General features: G+C 47.6%; 1 long non-coding RNA gene across 1 annotated transcript in view; it reads right to left on the bottom strand.

Annotated features, from left to right (window-relative positions):
* Window positions 1-12,452, bottom strand: part of LOC108446962 — a 129,855-nt gene extending 117,403 nt beyond the window's left edge. Inside the window, exon 1 of the long non-coding RNA XR_001862305.1 lies at window positions 12,103-12,452. This is a non-coding gene — a long non-coding RNA (uncharacterized LOC108446962). The remainder of the gene's footprint in view (window positions 1-12,102) is intronic.
* Window positions 12,453-20,128: the final 7,676 nt, after the last annotated feature.

Raw genomic sequence — 20,128 nt, forward strand, 5'->3', positions numbered from 1 at the left:
AGGAGCTTTCAGCCTGGAAGCTTTTCACTTTCCCCGTGGTTCTGCAGCACCCAGCTGAGCAGGAACATTTCAGTTCTGGGTTTTCACTGGCAGCAGGTCCTGGGGAGGGGGTGCCCTGTCACCAAGGCCTCATGCACAGGGAGGAGCCAGCTGGGCCACACACAAATAAACCCTAAAAAGGGTTTCTGTCCCGCTGCACTCCTGGCTGGCATAAGAGACTTGGCCGTGAAAGGAAAGCTGGAAAAAGGAAGCACAAGGGGCCTCAGCAAATGGCTCAAAGTCTCACTGGGAGACTGGAGAAGAGCTGCAAGCCAAGCCCAGCTCAACACCCAGGAGCAGCCCTTGCTCTGCTCCTCCTGGCCCCAGGAGCAAGCCTTGGACCATCCAAGACATCTGTCCCTGCCTCCAGTTAACATCCAAGGGATTTCAAGGCATGGGAACTCACATTGCCCAGACCAAACTATGTCTCCTGCTGGGCACAGGGAAGGAAGGACACAAAACTCAACAAAAATGTAGCTTTTTAGGCTGAAACCATAACATCTCAGCATTCCCTGAGCGCTCTCAGGAAAAGCAGAGCTATCTGAACTACACAGGGCTGTCGGTTGGAGGAGATTCCTCTGCTCCCAGCCTGCACCTCAGCACTGCTGATAAGGGATCTATTCCCATATCGTGGGAGAATATCAATATCTGTCCTTCACAAAAAAAAAAAAAAGTGAATGATAACTCTTTGCCTGATGCCTGCATGATGAATTGGCGACCAAAAAGCCCTTTGAGAAGAAGGATTGGCCTCAAGTGGGCCATTAATATCAGAGCATTGCAGCTGTATCAGATGTTACAATATTTAAATGAATACAATATTTTTCTACTTAACCAAAATGATTCTGTTCACACAGAGCACGGGTGGGGCTGCACAGAAATTCTTAGGGACAGCCCAGCCAGGCAAGGCACAACCCCTCTGCTCCCCAGGGCAGGGGGGACACACAGAGCAGAGCACACGTACCTGCAACACAGGGTATTCCTCTGAAATTCCACTTGGGCTCTTAAAGCCCCTTCAAGGAGTTATTAAAGCAGAAAATTGTAATGATCTGACAGTGTTACAGCACAATAACCCTTCATTTGCATGAAATCCTCGGTAATAACGTACTTATCTTCCAGCATATAAATGCACAGGTCCCTATAAAGTTCTGCATGGCAGCACAAGTTTGATAACACTGGGTTATCTACGGCTCCTTGACATCCACTGGAGGGAGGGGTGTGAGCTCTATGGATGTCTGGAGCACATTATTAATAGCACAACAATTCAGAAGCTGCAAGGAGCACAGCAGATTCTCTGTAGCTATTTTTAATGTCTTTCTAGGCATCCCCCTCACTGCCAGCAAAAAGACAAACTTGTTTTACTTATTATCAGCAAGATCCCTCTGTGAAATCACAGCGACCTTCACTGCTCCAAGCCTTACTTGAAGTACACCAGCAGCTCCCTGCTCCTCAGAGGCAGCACCCAGCACCCCACAAGAAGGACAAAGAGCTCCAGGGGGCCTCTCAAGTGCATCAGCACTCGGCCAGAGCCAGCAAATGGCAAAACCGAGCCATTCCAACACCCAGGTGCATCTAAGGATGAAGAAATACTCTCTGGGGTTATATCCCCCAGCTGGGTGTCTGCCCTGCCCAGCAGCTCCAGCTGGAGGGTGCAGGCAGGGCTGTCCCTGGGGCTCATCCTGGGCAGCTTTCAGCGTTTGCTCTATCCCAGCCAGGTGAGAGAAATAAAGAATCCACCCAGCCCTCAGATCTTTTGGGCTAAAAAAAACCCCAGACTGCAATCAGAGCCCCTGGGAGGAACCTCCCAGCAGCATCAATGCAGGTGCCAGCAGGAGCAGTTTTACAAATTGCATTTAAACACATCTAGGCTTGTTATAATCTAGAGATGCAGTGGGAACAGCCAGGAGTAAGTTAATTTTCACAGACACATGGCCACTGAAACCCCCTGAGGATCCTGCATGTCTGACTCACTCAGGGATGCCACTGCATTCCAGGCAGCCACTGCCACGTCCTTGCTGCACCTGAGCTGTTCCCACGTGCATCCCAAGGAGAGGCAGGGGCAGGAAGATGATGCCAACAGATCAGCTGAGGGATGCTCGCCCTGCAGAGCTGCTCACAGAGAATCAGACACGTTCCAGAACAAATCCAGAACCTTTCTGCTGTGGACTGGCTGCAGTGCCAGCTGCCAGGTGGGACATTGCCCAGTGTTGGGGACAAAACTAGACAATGTGCAGAGTCACTGACCACCACGTGGGCATCTCCCCTGTCCAGTGCAGAGGAACCCTTGGTGACTCCCAGTCCGGGGGCAGGAGGTGGGTCTGGTTCTCCAGGAACATGGACTCTGCCTGTGCTGAGGGGCACGAGCTGGGCCAGGCTTCCAACAAAGAGCTGGGATTTCATTCCAGGCTGAACAGGACCCCCTGAACACACAGAACTGCCTCCACTCAGCAGCACCTTTCCCCAGGCTGGGGATGTGTGCAGGTGGGGCGGAGTGTCCGTGGGGACTCCAGGGAGCTCCTGGGTAATGTTCACATCCCTGCTGCTCTCACTCCCGATGGAGAAGGGCTCAATGATACGTTAGAGAACCACTGCTTGGAATACTCTGAAGCATCAAATATCCCATTCTGAACTGCACAGCAAGAGCTGTGAGCCTTTATTTATTCTCTAAAAAGGAGGAGTTACTAATGGCCTGGCAATCTTTAAATCCTTTTGTTTAAACGACAGAGTATCAGAGACGTTTTCTGCTCTCCAATAACCACGGTTATTAACCACCACATAAAGGCCAGTGATATAAAATACACAATTTCCCACGATGTTTTCCTTTGAAGCAGAACTCAGGATGTGAACTCAGCTCTGCTCCGCCACTGCCAGTGGAGTGTAGATTTTAATTAAGTGTATCACTTGATGAAAGGCAGGATGCAAAGCAACCTTGAGCAAATGTTTCAGTCCTTGGGCAGGCTGGGACACCCTGTTGGGGTGGAGGCCAGAGCAATGCCTGAACAGAGATTAGAATGCAGGTTTTAGATCCTAAAATAAGAATATAAGAAAAGTCCTTCTGGATTAGCCCAGTGGCCCAGCCAGCAGCCTGTCCTGCCTTTGGCAGTGGCAACAGGAGGGGTTATTAAAGACACCACAAGAGCCAGAGCCATTACAGAGAATCACAGAATCATTTAGGTTCAGAAATCCATCCACAACCATCGAGTCCAACCATCCCCCAGCACAGCCAAGGCCACCCCTTACCCATGTCCCCAAGTGCCACATCCACACAGCTTTGAAGTCCCTCCAGGAATGGGGACACTGCCACTTCCTGACACACAAACCGACTCTCAAGATCATTAAATCATCAATGCACACCCCCCACAGAAAAAAAAAAAAAGTGAGAGAATTTTGCTTTGAATCAACCCAAACTGTGTTGGGATAAAACAAATAACAAATGAAGGAAAGTTAGAGCTTGCTGGGTAAAAAACCCCATTTACTTTATAAGATGCTTTCAAAGCGTGACCCCCCACAGCCACCCTGCCTGTGCCTCACCCCAGGCACTGTCCCTGTCATGGGTTTTCATGGTTGGTTCCACGTGAAAGGGAATGGATATGCCACATTTGATATTCCTGAAGACACAGATATTCAAGGGAAAATTGTAAAAATGTATTGTAACTCAGCAAAGAGACCCAGGGTCAAGGAAGCAACGCAAAAATGCAATAAAATAGAGCAAGAATTAAATTAGTGCAAGCAATTTCTACATCTCAAGAACCGATGTAATGACAAAATCATAGGCATGCACCAGTATTACATAGAAGTTAAGACTGATAATACATCTTCATCTTTAATTTCTCTTAGATTTACTCATCTAAATGAGCAAATGCTTGGAATTTGGCCCAGATCAGGATTTCAAGCCAAGAAAACCGCAGGCTGTGGAGATCAGGGGCCCTCAGCTGTGCATTTTGCATCCTGCAGGAGACGTGGAGGTTGAGAAAGATGTGAAACCCTCCCCCAAAATTCCTTCTACTCTTCATTCTCAGACTTCTTCCACTTCCTCCCTCTTTGTTCTCCTCTTCCCCATTTCCCACACCCAAGTGCCTCTCCTCAAACCAACGCCAAGCCTGGAATGACTGAGGCCCTGAGGATGAGGAGCCATGGGGAGGTGGCAGAGGGATGTTCCTGGTGGGGATTTGGGGCTTGGCTTAGGGCTCCAATCAGAGAGGGCAATAGGGACAGGGTTATCACCCAGCCAGCCAGAGCTCCTGGGCTTGGGATGCCTTCCAGGAGGAGAAAAGTTATAGGGTGAACTCTATAGAGAAAACAGACTTAAAATTAGGTTTGGGGTTTCAAGAAGAAGAGTGGATGAGCTTGTTTTATTGGGTAATATCTGAAAGCCTGCAGGGCTGGAGGGTTAAAATACGTGCTGCTCCTTTCCTTGACAAATGGTTCATATTTCCTTCGGAGCTGAGTGTCTGCCAACAGCTCCTGTACCACAGGGTTAAACTTCAAAACACAGAGCAGGAAAAATGGGTTTCTGGTGGTTCCTTGAAGACCTATAAAACATAGGCCAAAATCCACCCATGAATCAAGTTCTTGAGCACTTTGTTCCTCTGAAAATTCATCTAATATCTGCACAAACCTGGGCTTGAACACAGCTGAGGGAGCCATTGCTATCTTTTGATAACTAATGATAAGCCTTTTATCCCCAGCAGGGATTGAGAGGATCAAGAGTAAAATGGGTTTCTGACGCTGCTGATTTGAACCCTAACCTGATACCTGACCCCAGCCCCGAGTAGAGCCCAGTGATTTACAGCTTGCAACACTCAGGATAAGCCTTTGGAGAGACGGAGTTTAATCTTAACTGAAGGGTTTCATGGTCCGCCATGAAAGCAGCTCCTAAGCCTGGAGCTGTGATGGCCATATTGTCCCTTGGAGTCACCCCACGGGACTGACACAGCCCACAGGGACATCAGCCCTCGTCCTGCATCGCTGAACCCACACCCAGCCCCTCCGAGCTGCAGATCCCGGCCAGCAGAACTTTATCCATCAGTGGTCAGCGGGTCCAGTCCTCACCTTGTCCCACAGCCCTGCCAGGGGTCCCTGGGAGCTCCACCCCTTCCATCTGCTCCTCCCCCAGCTCCTCCTGGTACCTCCCCTGTCCCCTGCCCGCTGCCACCACTGCCCCGTGAGCCCCGTGTGACACCCGCTGACCCAAGACCTTCCTCCCTGGGGCTCCCCAGGCTCCCTCAGCCCAGCTCTGTGGTCCCCCAGGCCCCCATTTTGAACCCCAACTCCCACTGACCAAAGCTATGCTCCCCTGGCCCACAGCCTTGTCAGAACCAGCTACCAGCGGCTGCTGCCTCTGCAGACTTTCCCAAATTAATCCCTGTGGCCCCAACACTAAACATCACCCACCTGTATGTGATTGTTCCTAAATGAAATGCATCCGAACTCACTGAGCACTCTTCAACAAATGCCTTCCCTGCCTTTGTGGTATTTTTATAACCTGCATCTCAAGTGCCTTTCTAGTGCATCATCCCATATATAATGAAGAAATACCAGACACGGATATAACACTGGAACAGATGCTCCTACCACCCAAATGAATAATTTCAACATTAATTCAAAAATCTTTAGAGCAGTCAGGATGCCAACATGCAGAGGATTATCAGCCAAGGGAAGAGAAATTTAATGTATGCAGGTAAAGGCAAATTTGTTTTTCATGAGCACCACATACTGAACTGAGCTGCTATAGGTCAAACCTATAGCAGGTGTTTCTTGCAAGAGGCAAGGAGGAGGTTTTCTCTCAGGCTTACATTTTGATATCCAAAGCTAATTCCTTTAAATGCCATTAGTTTTGGTGCCCTAACCAAATTAATCCCAGTTCACATTCAGTAATCAAACCTTTTCAATCAGATGCTGGGATCTAAAAGGTAATCAAGTGCTATAACTGACTTGACTCGGGGGTTTGAAACCATGAAGGATGGAGCCCTTCTGGAGCCAGTCTGGTGCCTGACTGAGGAGCTCCCCTGGCTGTTCCCGAAATCTCTCAGACAACATGTCTGGGAAGCCCAGGACTGATCCCCTTCCAGCAGGCTGCTTCTGCCCCACTCAGATTTCTGAGAAGATTATCACACTCAGATTTCTCTGAAGTCATCTCCTTTTCATTCCCCCAATCAGATAAAAAGCCCAGACAGGAATCCAGGGAATGGATGTACTGCTTCCAAAGGATGCAGATTTTCCTCTCCTTATCACCCTTCCCCAGCCAAGTACACAACTATCATTAACTGCCCATTGTCCCAACACAAAGTCAGAGGAAGAATTCCTGTCAGGTGCTTCAGTGGGCTCATGTTAGATCCAGGGAGAAAGGATTTCATTAACCCAAAGGGATGGATTTGGGTGTTATCCCTGTTGTCTCAGCAAAGGCTCAGCCCTTCCATTGCCATCCCAGCTGCTTCCTCTCAATGCCAGGCAAGTTCCTTCATCCCAGTAATCTGTGGAATGATCCAAGCTCCAGGGAAGAGTGTGAGGCACAAGGACACTCCCTGCCCTTGGTGTTTGATGGGGATCAGAATTGCAAAAGTGCTTTTGATTATTGGCTGCTGTCAATCAATGACAGCCCCAATTATAACGACAGCAAAGAGAGCACGTGGCCACCAATAAATTTACAAGGATTGATTTTCACATACCAGCACAGCAGTAATACAGACTCCCATTCAAGGAGACCTTATTAACCAGCCAGGCTATGCAGCAGTAAAACAAGAAATTGCACTGAACAGGAATGTAATCCCCATGGACCTTCTCCTTCCCCACAAAATTCTAGTTCAACATCGATTTTTTATGTTGAACAAACACATCATGAGGCTGAAATGAGATAGGTGGATTCATCTTGAGCCTTTTTCTGCTAAAAAAATGTCTAGGAACAAGGTGAGAAAGCCCTGTAATTACTGATCCAGGATTCATTTCATTCATTTGCAATGCAGCTCCCTCCTGACCTTCCTCCAACACCAGTGTTCACACACACCCCACAGTATCAGCTTGGGTTGCTCCACCTCCAGTGGGGCAGCGAGTTTCAGGGTACTGGAATGAACTGGAACTTGAGAACCTGCAGTTTTTATTCCTGGTGTTACCTGGTTTTGCTCAGTACCTCTTGCCTCCCACCTCTCCTCACCATCACAGCATCACCACAGGGAGCAGCTCTTGGTACGGGGAAGAGGGAGCTGGATGAAAAGAAGGGCCCTGGTTTCTATCCACAAAATCCTGGGCAAAAGCTGGAACACCACATTTGTCAGCAGTTTTGCACCATTCTGCTGCAGCACTGAGCTGGAACCTCACAGGTACTGTTGGGGCAGGGAGGATGAGCCACCTCACTGGCTCTCAGTGACAACAAAATGCACTCAGGTCCCACTTACTGCTCAGCTCCTGTTTGGCTTTAAAGCTGCCAAAATATCAGTGGTTACTGAGGAAGAAGATGGGGAGGGTGAGGCCCAAGGAGCCACATTCTCCCAGCACTGCAGCTCCAGCTGCTGCACATCTTCCAGCACAGACTGATTGCAGGTCCCGAGGCTTTTGTTATTGTTTCATACTCCAGAGAGTAAATTCATCAGGAAAAAGAAAAGCAGCAAACCCTAGAAAGCACCAGACATTTATAACCTGAGTGACAAACGTTGAGCACTGGGGAGGACTGGAACACAACCAGTGAGAACAGGGACAAAACACAGACGAGCTGGTGGCCCTGGAGCAGCCTCAGGGTCCCAGAAGGGTCATCTTGCTGGATCTGAAATTGGATGGGTTTCAAAGCATGTTTACCTAATTCTGCAGTTCCAATTACTGCAAATTCTAGAGCAGGCAAAGCCTTGTTATTATTCCTGCCCAAACACACCCCCAGCTCACTGAGACACTGCACTGCCAGTTGAACCAACAAACCCAGCTGGGGAGGAAACACTGCCAGGACGTGGCTCCCGCTCTCCCAGCCACATTCCCACCACTGACCAAGGTAGGAATGATCCCATGCTGCCCAGAACAGCCCCAGCAGAGCCCCTTTCTGCAGGCTCTGGGGGTGTTTGTGGGGCACAGTCAGGGCTTTTTGCCCCTTTCAAGGAGCTGCAGAATTGAGCCAGGCCAGGGATCCATCAGCCCTCACCAGCATTCCTCTGTACCAGAAGCTTTATTTTAAGTAGAGCAATCCTTTCTTTTGTCACTGAAGTGGAGTTTTAAAATGTCTCTCTTGTAAATGTGCCAAAAATAAGAGCATAATTTATTCATTTCCTCTATGTGCATTTTGTTCCTGGTTATCTTTCCAACTCCTTGACTGCTGTGAAAAGTTAAAAAAGGGAAGAAAAGGAAAAAAGCACCTCTAAAGGTTAAAACTTTGAGCCAATTTCAACTTCAACATACATTAGAGAAGTGTATTTTTCATTCATTCCTCCTGGTGACATTTCAAGCTTTGTTACAAATCAATCAGCATTTCCAAAAGCATTTGGAGAAGCAGGAAACTATAGTAGCTACAAATTCTACAACCTCTATTATTCTTGCTATTTCACTCGTTTGGATGAAAAACATTTCAAAGGCTATTTTAAAAGAAGCAAAGATCTGTCTGAAGTTTCAGGACAGACAAAAGATTTCTGTACAATGTTTCAACAGCAGAATAAACTTTAGCAATATACACAGAATTTATTTCATCATGAATTTGGTCAAGCATTCAAGAGGATGGAGCCTGGAAGAGAGGGAAGAGATACAAATAACACAACTCTGTATGATGTGGAAATACTGGGAAATAGGGAATGTACCTAAAAGTCATAGAAGACAGATTTAAGGTGGAAGTTCTAGAAGCTTCCTTCAGCGTGGTACTTATCACCCAAGGTCACAGAATCATTAAGGATGGAAAAGACCTTCAAGATCATCAAGTCCAACCTTCACAGCACATCTCAGAGTGCTGCATCTACTTTTTGAACACTTCCAGGGAGGTGACTCCACCACTGCCCTGCGCAGCCCACGCCGATGTTCAACCACTCTTTCAGTAAAGCATTTTTTCCTGATATCCAACCTGAACCTCTGTAGTGCAACTTCAAAACCAATTTATTCTAGTGCCCCAGGAAGGAGCACCTCAGCTCCTGACAGCAGTGCTGACAGCCCAGCGGTGTTGTGCCAGGGGTGTCTCCTGGAACTCAAACGCATCAGTTTTACCTCCCCAGTGCCAGCAGCAGCAGTGCAGGTGTCCTGTGGGATGGGACACACGGGCTGCCCTCGGCCTGAAGCTGAAGAGAGCAGCGGTCACTTGGCTGTCCCTGCTTGCTGCAGGAGCACCTTGTGCCATGAGGGGCCAGCACAGCCCCGTGTCCTGACCCTCGTCACCCTGGGCAGCCCCACAGCCACCCCTGCCCTGCTCCCCTGCCCTCCCCATCCCACACTGCTGCAGTCCCAGCAGGAGCAAACACTGCAGCCTGATGGACGCTGAGCCCCAGGGCCAGGCAGGAAGCAGTGCAGATAAATGGTTATCTCCATTTGCACAGCCTGGCTGCCCGGGGTTTTAATCAGGGAGTAATTGCTCCTGTTTGTTTGGGAAACTCGAAGGGATCAACCATCAGTCAGGCTCAGAGAGGCAACTGTGCCTGGGAGAGGACAAGGAGGAGCAAGAAGCCCTCAAACCTGCACACTGCCAGCCTGGCAAAGCTCTGGCTGCCACATACCCACCATATGCCCACTTTGTACCCACCTAGGCTGATCCCAGGTGGGCAGAGCAAACCCAGCAGCCTTGGAGAATGGGCACAGCCCTCCCCAGATGACACATCTCCTGACTTGCCCCAGCTCAAGGCAAGCAGAAAGCAGCTGGAATCACACTGTGCCCAGCCTGGGCAGCAGTGCAGGGGGAGGAGGACAGAGGTGCCACATGATGGATCACCTCCAGCTCGCAGCTTGTCACTCCTGGTTACCATCATTCCAAAGGAGGAGGAAAATCTGAGCCTCTGAGTGACGTTATTCTCTATCTGGAGTCTGGGGAGCACCACAGAGGAGGCTGGGAAGAGCCTTTTCCATGAGTGATAAGCAACCCCTCCTCACTTCCCATTTGCTGCCACGCTTCCCAAGCCAGGCTAGGATAAAGCTCCCCTCAGCCCCCAGATGGAGATGGATAACGGAGCTTAAAGTGACACGAGGTCACACAAAGCAGTGCTTTGAGCTGGAAAATGGGAATGCTGTGCATTATTGTACAAGGGCCCCCAGCCCTGTGGCAGCTCCTTCAGCCACTGCTGCAGGATGGTTTTCAAACACTCCCTCCGGAGGGAATGCACACAGATACTGCTGTGGAAATCAAAAAAGGGCAGTTCTGCTTCCAGCATTCTGTGACCTGTCCAGATGGATGCTCTCATGCCCCAGGCTGTCTTTTCCTCTTATCCAAACTCAAATGAGAAAGAAATTCCACTCTGCCCCTCATGACTCAACAGGAGGGTCTCCCTGACCCTTTTGGCTCTTTAGTCTCAGTGTAAATCATTTTAAATCAATTCTCACTCCATTTTCCTTTGCAGAATTCATCCATGCAGGAATGAATAGAGTAGAACTTGCCATCAAACTTTGTTCAATCACACTCTGGCAAATTTAAATTCAATCCCCTTTTGCTGATACCTTTGCCTATGATTCTTCAGGCGACACAAGTCACTCATCTGTGACACAAGGTATGGGCACAGCTGAAGCAGCTCCACGAGCAGCAGTGGATGAAATAATAATAATTCATGGTTGGGAGATAAGCAAGAAACGAATCCCCATTTAAAAACCCTGCACAGATGCCTCTAGCAGGTTCCTGCTTGTCTTTATGGTTTCATCGGAGCTATTTCTGTTCCAGGATGTTATATTTGTAATATTTTTTTTATTGTGTAGGAAACAGCTTATTTGATCAATTTGCCCTATTTTTCTGTTCATGAATTTAGTGGGAGGTTAATCATTTCCCTGGGTTTACTAGAAATTACCTGCCAGATATAATTGCAGTAAATAAAACTTACTCTGGAGCTCAGACTTGTGTGGTTCAAAACAAATGCCTGCAATTACTGCATTTGTGGAGCATGAGCTCAGGAGAGCAGGAACACGGGGAAGGAAATTAGTCTGGGGTCTTAAAAGGCACCTAAGGACTGCAAGTGCACGTTCCCTGGCAGCTGGTCAGCAAATCCCTACAGACATCCTGCTAAATGCTGCCTTGCTGTCCTGGAGAGGCAGCAGTGGCTGTGCTGTGCAGAGGGCAGTGGCCTGTGCCTGCTCCCTGCACATCCCAGGCTGCTGGGGGAGCAGGGATGTGACTCCAGAAAGTGCTCAGCAGTTGCTCAATGCCCCTTGATCCTTCCCCCATGCAGCACAGTTCTGATATTTTCCTTACATTTACTCTTTTCTGTCACAGTTTGAGCTGCCTTCGACACACTGTTAAATCAGGTGCCCTCTCCTGCAGCTGCAGTGCCTTTGCCACCTGTTGACAGCTCTGTCTCACACAGACACGCCTGAAAAACATTCAGGTTATGCATCAACCCTGTGTGTGACCTGCAGGGAGGGCTGGGAGCAGGGGCTCAGGGCACCCCTGGCACCCAGAAATCTGAGGAACAAGCTGCATTTGTGCTTCCAGCCTTTGCTGTCCCTCAGGACCCTGAGATCAGCTCCACTGTGTGGGGGCAGGAGTGGATAATAAGGATTTTTTGCTTATTAAGAAAAAGATTTATTTTGGAAACATGCCCCTGCATTTCTCTCAACACTGCACAGTAAAATGCACACGTAAGGAGGGCAATTTCCTACAAGTCTGCAATTAAAAAAAAAAAATCCCCTTTAGAGCTATTCCTAATAAATACTGCTTTTAGATGCTGAGCAGAATGACTGGAAAATACTCCGTGTTCTTTACTGGCTTCCTGAAGCAAAAGCCTCAAAATCTATCCCCCAGCAAGAGCCATCTCTGAGGTTACATATCCCTGCACTCCCCTTGCAATAATCCCTTTTACATTAAAAAATAATGAGCTTCATCTCATTTGCAGATTCTTAAAAGCACCGAATCCTGTGGTCACTTGGCAATAGGAACGCACATCTCATAAATAGTAAATGAAAACAGAGCTCTCTTACCTTCCCCCAGAAGCAGGGCTGAAAGCTGGGCAGTCCCACAGGGAAACAGATTCCTTTCAGGAGGCTCTCATTCCAGAATGGCTGAAATTCCTGCCCAGGGAGGCTTGTTTGGGGGAAGACAGAGGGTTCTGCTGGACATTTAAAATGCTTGTTTCACTATTCCCATCTTGATAAACCTCTCCATAAATGCAATTCTTTCTTGTAGTGGAGAAGTGCCAGAGCTCCTGGTAAAACCCAAATCAGTCATTTTTATGGGGAACCTGCACAAATGCCTGTTTCACCAAAGAGGAAATTTGGGAAGCATCTACAGCTAAGCAGAACAGAGCAGCTCACTGAAATGAGTGCCTAAAGGCAGCTGCAACCAGAGAAATGAGATCTATAATACAAGGCTTTGCCAAAAAAATAGACTTCTCTGTTTTCCCCCTTTCTTCCTAATATACTTGTGCACTTTCTTTTGTAATAAAACCTCCCCAGAACAGGCAGTCCCTCATTATGGATGTGTGTGTTGTGCCAAAGCTGTGGTCCAGCAGTGAGGTTACTGCAATAATGTGCTCCAGACATCAAGAATAAACCTTTTTTTTTTATTTTTAATAAATCCATAAGTCTAAAGAAAGGCCTTTAAAATTTACTAGATATAAAACCAACTCAATTTTATAGGAGCAGGGTCTATAGGAGCTGCTCTTGCAGCCATCTTATCATTCCTTAGCGAGGGATAATGCTCTGTTAAGTTCTAGTAAATGCTTTAAAATACACAGGAGACTCAGCCTTTTCACTGATATTTTACCATTCTGTTGGGTTTCACCTTGGCCTGTGCTCTGGCATTCCTCATGTACAACCAGGTCTCCTGTTGGCTTCCTTGCATGGATTTCCAGGTCAAAAGCAGAGGGGTTTGGTGTAGGATTTTGACAAGCACCTGATGTGTGGGTACTCAGGGATGATGGACAGTCACCCCCATGGCCCAGCACATAAGGACAGAGGCTCCTTGGCCAGCAGCCTCCTCTGGCCTTGCAGTTTGCATGTGAAAGCCACAGGCAGCCAGACCAGCGGGAAGCAGCTCTGCTCAGCCACCCCCTGAGCATCAACAGCACAAGGCCACAGTTCCACACAAGACATAAAAACCCTTTAAATGTATTTTGATAACTCCCAGGGCTGGGTGATCAACCAGGCCTGGATTAGTAACTCAAAATCTTTGGGTTCAGTTCCCAGTCCGACCACAAACTTCTGATCCGAAGTTGGCCAAATACATGCTCTGCTCTGGAGCTCTTTGTTCTCCATAAACCAGGTGCCCAGAGAAGCTGCTCCATCCCTGAAGTGTCCCAGGCCAGGTTAGATGGGGCTTGGAGCAATCTGGGATAGTGGAAGGTGTCCCTGCCCATGGCAGGGGGTGGAATGAGACGGCTTTTAAGGTTCCTCCCAACCCAAACCATTCCATGATCCGATATCACAGCCCTGCCACAAATGGGGATGGTGGGATGCTGAAATGCAACGTAACAGTCACTGATGGACTGTAAAATGTCTCTATCCCTTTGAATAAAAAAATGAAAACTTAAATAAAACTCTGAGCAGTGCAGGAGCTGGAGGGGCTGTAGGAAGCCGTGGATGGCTGGGGGCAGAGGGGGATCCGGGGCTGTTGGAGCAGGCGGGGCCTCCGAGGGCTCCTCTGCTCTGGGACTCAGCATGGCAGCTCCTCAGCTCTGCTCTCTGCATTCCTTCCTGGAACATTATCTGAAAGCAGCACATTCCCTTTGATTGACTTCACCGTATGGAAAAATACCTTCTAAGAGTCACAGCTCCTTTTATAGAATACTTGTATTTATTTAGTAAAATAATTGGAAATCTGCTTGTTGGTTGGGTACAAAGTCATTTCCTAAGGCCCATGTTTTTAAAGTGGGATGAGAACAGCTCCAGAACCTGTCAGTCTCTCACAGTTTCTACTGTATGTCAGGGGCAGCACAAAAATGAACCATTGTTTTAAATTATTATGGCTGAAAGAACCCATATTTTTGTTGTCAAAATCTCAAACTGACTCTGCCACGATGCTCCATATGTTCTCTTGCTGTAGATTAAAAGATCAGACAAATTCTAATTTATCCAGTTGGGGTTGTGTCCCTACAGCTGCCCTTTTGGAAGAGCCATGCTCCAGCCTGGGAGCTGCTCTGGCAAAGCTGCCAGGGAAGCACACAGAGCAAGGCGAGAGAGGAAGAGGCGGCTCAAAGGCTTTGTCCTCCATGGTCAATAACACAGAGAAGAGGTTGTGCACATGTTAATTAGCTCCAATTTGCAGCCTGAACTGTAGAAACAGCAGTTTAATAACCTTGGCTGGTAAAAGAGGAGAGGTAGGAACAGGGGGAAGGATGCAGGGAATGCTGGGGTGGGTGTGCAAGGACCCGCCTGTCCCGCACCAGGTGGGTGCCACTTGAGCAAAGCTCAGGCCCTGCTGCACTTCTGCTGCCTGGACAATAAAACCTCTGATTCCAACAGGAACTGAGCTATGCTCAGCATGTCAGAAGAGCCCATCAATCCAATCTCCTCCCTGGGAGAGCAGGAGAATCACAGGATCACAAAATCCCAGAACGGTTGGTTTGGAAGGGACCTTAAAGCTCATCCCATCCCACCCCTGCCATGGGCAGGGACACCTTCCACTCTCCCAGGCTGCTCCAAGCCCTGTCCAGCCTGGCCTTGGACACTGCCAGGGATCCAGGGGCAGCCCCAGCTGCTCTGGGCAACCAGAGAGAAACACACAATTTCTGATCTTCCTCATTAAACACTCGATAATCCAAAGGATTGGGGATGCCCCTAATGCCACCCTAAGGCAACGAGGAGCAGCTGGGCATTGGGCAGAGGCTCTGTCCTTGCTCCACACCAGCCAGGCAGGATGAGCTGGAGTCGCTGCAATTCCCTTTGGGAGGAAACTGTTGCTGTTGCTGCTGACGCGAATCTCACACACAGCACTGCACTTACTGCCAAGTGCGTCTTCAAACATTCCCTCTCAAAACACACATGTAAGGAAGAGAAAACTCCTACAAATCACCCATTTCCCTGAACACGAGGAGCATCGTGGTGTCTCGCTGTCACCGCCGCTGCCGGGAGCCCTCCTCGAGCTCTTCCACTGCAGCCATCCTCACCCTTGTAGTACAAACAGTCCCCACCAGTGCCCTGCCCAGCCAACTTCAGGGCTCCCAGACCTTCCAGCCAGAGAGGATGTAGCTCAGCTGATTAAATTTGTACTCCAGCCAGGAGGAGGCTTTAATGTGGAGATCACGGAAGCAATCATGCACCTGAACATTTCCAGATGCCCTCGGGACATTCCGGCTCCATCCTACTGTCTAAGCGGGTTTTCAGTGTTTATGCAGGGAAAAATAACTCAAGGAAAAGAAAAAATCAAAGGTGTGAGATCAGGTGTTGGACACCTGAAGCACACAACTCAATATAAACTACTCTAGGTCAACTTTTCTGGGTGATTTTAATTATCACGGAGAACGGTTTGGGTTGGACCTTTCAGATCATCTCATTTCAACCCCCTGCCATGAGCAGGGACATCTTCCACTGACTAATTAAATGATTATTCATATATCAAGACACCACATCCAACAAGTTTTGTATGATCAGCTGAGTATTGATAATTTATTTGTGTTTATGTAGGACACTCAGCACTAACATTGACATTTCTAATGTCTTTGGAGCATTATACAAACAGAGGGATTTTTGCCTGCTTAGCATTACATATTATGCATCTGTCCTACACTGTGCCAGCTTTCCTGCTGCTGGATTTTCACAGTGGTAGGAAATAACAGGGATAAAGGGATTAAAAAGCAATGATTTTCAGTAAAGCCTTATAGGACATGTCGGCTATGATCTCAGCTTACTTGTCTTCTCTACACCAGTAAAACACTCTCATAGTAGACAGATTTATGGCTTAAATGCAGACAAGTGTGTAAAAGAAATATTTTGCTTATAGCTTCTACACACTTTCAAACATTCCCTGTGATTATAATGGCTTCTGAAGTCTCTTTCCAATGGGGTGATTTGCAGTTCAGAAGTTAAAATCAGGGCCCTCCTTTGGCCTCGGTGACAGCTAAAGGTCATGACTGAAGTGTGGTGTTTAGCAATTCCAAATAATTGTATCCAGACTTCAAACATGCCACGCTTTGTCACAGCTGCCACAGAAGGTCAAACTGAATTTAAATTCTGTTTATCTTTGTATTAATAGAGCTACAGTTCAGGCTATGCCATGTAAAATACAGTTCTCAGAGCAGTGGCTGTGCTTCCTCCCAGGGAGAAACACCACAGGGACTGTGGGGACTGAGGGACTACAACCACAACAGACAAGAGAGGGAAATTCAAAGCCTGTGAAGCCTCATTTCACAGAGGAGGAGCAGTTTCACAGCTCAGCCAAGGCCATGCCTGTGTGTGTGACAGACCCAACAACTGAATCGACACCTCCTGAACCATAACTCCAGAAGGAAAACTCTGGGTCACTCCTGTGACATCTCCCTCTGTGCTCATCCCAGCCCAGGGCTCCCAGGAGCTCCAGGAACTGCCACCCACCCATACACACAGGGGACAAGCTTACAATTAAGATTATTTCTGTTAAAACAGATTATCACTGGACCTGCTACAAAAGAGTCATGCCCAGTCCCCCAGCACAAACACCAATATATTCATTTATACAGATAAGTCTCCAAATTCCCATTGTATCCATTGGCCATGAGCATAAGATTTTTGTTGCAGATCACTGATTCCTTGAGTAAAATGGATTTGCAGCAGCCTCTGATCTTTCTCCACATGTGGGAAGGACAAAGCAACTGCTTTACCTGCTTCACCTTCGTGCTACTTTTTCCTGAGCACAGACCTTTGTCTCAGAGAGAGGTGGGAGGCAATAAAGGATGGGGTTGGTGTGTTTGGTTTTTTAAACGTCACTATACAGCAAATATGCAGTCAAGATATTAAATATGTAAGTTTACCTAATGCAGAGGAATTTCATCTATTTCATACCAAATCAGGAAAAAAATCCTCGAACCATAATCATTGAGATGCAAAATCCAATGTTAATGCACAGAAATACCGAGCTAAAAAGATCTTAGTTTGTCCAAGGAACACCCCATTGGGGATTTCTCTCTGCAGAGCAGATCTGTAGAGCTACAGATGTCAGCTCAATTCCTCATCAGGTCCAGGAGCTTCCAAGTTAATTTCACTCTAAGAAGGTTTCAACAAACCAGACACAGGAAAAATTCACTTCAAATGAAATATTCAATTCTTTGACATGGTCAAAATATTCCGAGTGGAGAGCTGGGGGGGGAGAAAAGGTGGCCAGGAGCTGGTTTTTGGGCTGGGCACATGGGAAGCAGCAGCTGAAGGGGTGGGAAGGAAGGAAGAACTCTATGCTGCCTGGAGAAGCTCCTTCACATCCTGGCCATAAGGAATTGCAAATCCAGCTCTTAAAACCCGAGTTAAGCCCACACCTGTGAGAGCTGCCCTGTCTGAGCAGCACCTCTGCTCCAGGATGGCTGGGAGCAGCAGGGGTTTGACTGGAGACAGGGCATCACTTCTGGTATCAGGAGATGCAAAGAAATGTTTCCATGGGTGTTCATCCATTAGCACACGACAGGACTGGGCTGGACAGGAGTGTCATGCTCCGTGTGTTACCACATTTACTCTTGCAATAAAAACAAATTGTGTGCTTGCAATGAAACTCCTCAATTGTCTTTAAGGAGCTTTGGCTTTCTAAGAAGCTTTGGGGGGTTCCTTGCAAAGTGATGAAATGAGATTAGAGTCCCTCCTCATGAAACATTCACACAACAGATCATTTGGGGAAAGATACATCAACCACAAGGAAAAGCTTCCCAATTAATAATACGTAAGAGATGTAAGATGGAATAGTGTGTGAAATGACTGACCTGCTTTAGAAACACTGCTGGGTGGCATTTTAGCTCCTTATTATAGAATTCCCTGCATAAATCCATCCAGCTGTTCCCATCTCCCTCCATGTTGTCACTAACAGGAAGGGGGAACCACAACAGCCTTTGCTACTGAAGAGCTGGAAAACACATGCAATTCCAGGGAGTGATCCGGGGAGCAGGATCTTCCCAGGACAAAACAAAGCCCGAAATCCCTGGGTCTGTAGCAGCCCTGTGGTTGCTGCTCACACCCAGATGTTTGTGCAGTCCATGCTCACGTGATCACAGCCACACTGCTGCACCTGCAATCACTTACAGCAGTTGTGCATGCAATTATTATCCCGCATGCATAATTGGGAGTGCATTATGCAAATAGCTAGTTATTGAGGTAATTGGTCATTGGCTTACAGAGTTACTCGTGGGTAATTTGTGCTGTGCTGGTACCTTTCTGAATAAATCCAGCACATTCAGGCAATTCAGTGTCCACATCCAAAACCTGAGTGAAGAGAAACCTCACCGGGTTCACCTGACTGACAAAAAGTGTCGTCCACACTAAGAAACTGCTAGCACAACATACAAACTGCAGAATCTCTTCCTCTGCTAAACTCACACATCAGTCTTCAGCAAGAATCATACACCTCCAAAAATTCTGACTGTTCCAAACTGTGCCCACAGACTTATTCCGATCTCCCATCCCTCGGGACCTGCTGCTGTTGGAACCGAGCAAGATTTTCACCTGCCCAGGAGCAAGAATCTTTTATGGTGCCCCTTCTGCCTGTCAGTCCCACTTGCTGCCACTTTGCAGTTTGTATTTCTGTATAGAGAGGCACGCCAGAATCCCACAGCACAGTGCAGGGAAATGGATTATGCACACACTCAGGACGTTAAGCAGCTTAATGGCAGGATGTCTGCTCCAGAGAGAAAAGGCACGGACGTGCGTGACAGGTCACCCAGGGCTCTATTGTTTTATTATTATCCAACCTAATTTAGACCCTCTTAAAGGTTTAAAGGCCTGCTCCCCAAAATGCCAGGCACTGGACCGATCCAAACCAGGTCTCTGTCCCAGAGCTGCAAACAGGTCCAGGGTAGGAACAGGAGGAGTGGGCACAGGAACAGCAGCAAATGTCACACTCCTTTCACAGCACTTTTGGAGACAGAGATGAACCAGGAAAGCAGCTGAATGCAAAGACAATGGAGGAATAAGGGGATGAAGCCAGAGGGCACAAGAGGAGAGAAGATGAGAACAAAGAGGCAATCGAAAAGCCCAAACAGTGGGAAATCTCATTTTCCTGGTAACTTCTCTTTTAAGGCCGCTTGAGCAGGAGGAATGTTTTGGAAGAGTACTCAGTTCTGCCGGACAGGAAAGTATTGGCAGAGGTTGTAGCTCAAGCAGTTCCTGAAAGATGACACAGAGAGGAAAATCCACTGCCCGTCCGCCTCAGTGCAAACCTTCCCCTTGCACCAGGAGGTCCTGCAGCAGCTCCTCCGGAGCTGTTGGCACCTCACAGCCTGGGGGAGAAACCCCGGCTAAGCCATCAACTCATTTGGCTCCTTCCTGCACTAAAACACTCATTTGCAGCCTGTAGGAATGAAAGATGTTTTAACTCCCATCTCAACATTATTCTCATTCCTGGTGTTTTGATGTTGTGAAAACTGCCTAGAAATGAAGACACCAGGTTAAGATTGTAAAATTTTAATGCTTACTGTATTTCTCCTCCTTTTTGTTTGCAGGGAGCTTTTAGGTCCATCAGGTTTATGCTTTTCAAGGATGGATCTATGCTGCTAAGAAAGTGAAAATAAATTCCCTACCCTGAAAGAAAGAACTGAAGCCATTCAAAACATTGTGGGTTTTCCAAAACGCATCTGCCATTGCATTATTTCCACATCAGGAATAAGTGATAGATGGGAAAGGAACATCCAGACAGATGAGACCAGCCCCTGTGAAAGGAAAAGTGTCTTTTTGGACGACATTGATGAGTTCCTTCTGAAAATTCAATTTCCTTATGTATGAAAAACTTCACTTTTACTGTTACCCAAGTGACCTTCTGGGCTCTCAGAAAAAAATTCATTGCCTCAGGAGGAAATCTGAAGCATTAACTGCAAACCATATTTGTTAAATATTTAACTTA

The sequence above is a fragment of the Corvus brachyrhynchos genome, unplaced genomic scaffold (assembly GCF_000691975.1).
Source record: "Corvus brachyrhynchos isolate BGI_N302 unplaced genomic scaffold, ASM69197v1 scaffold95, whole genome shotgun sequence".
Classification (NCBI taxonomy): domain Eukaryota; kingdom Metazoa; phylum Chordata; class Aves; order Passeriformes; family Corvidae; genus Corvus; species Corvus brachyrhynchos.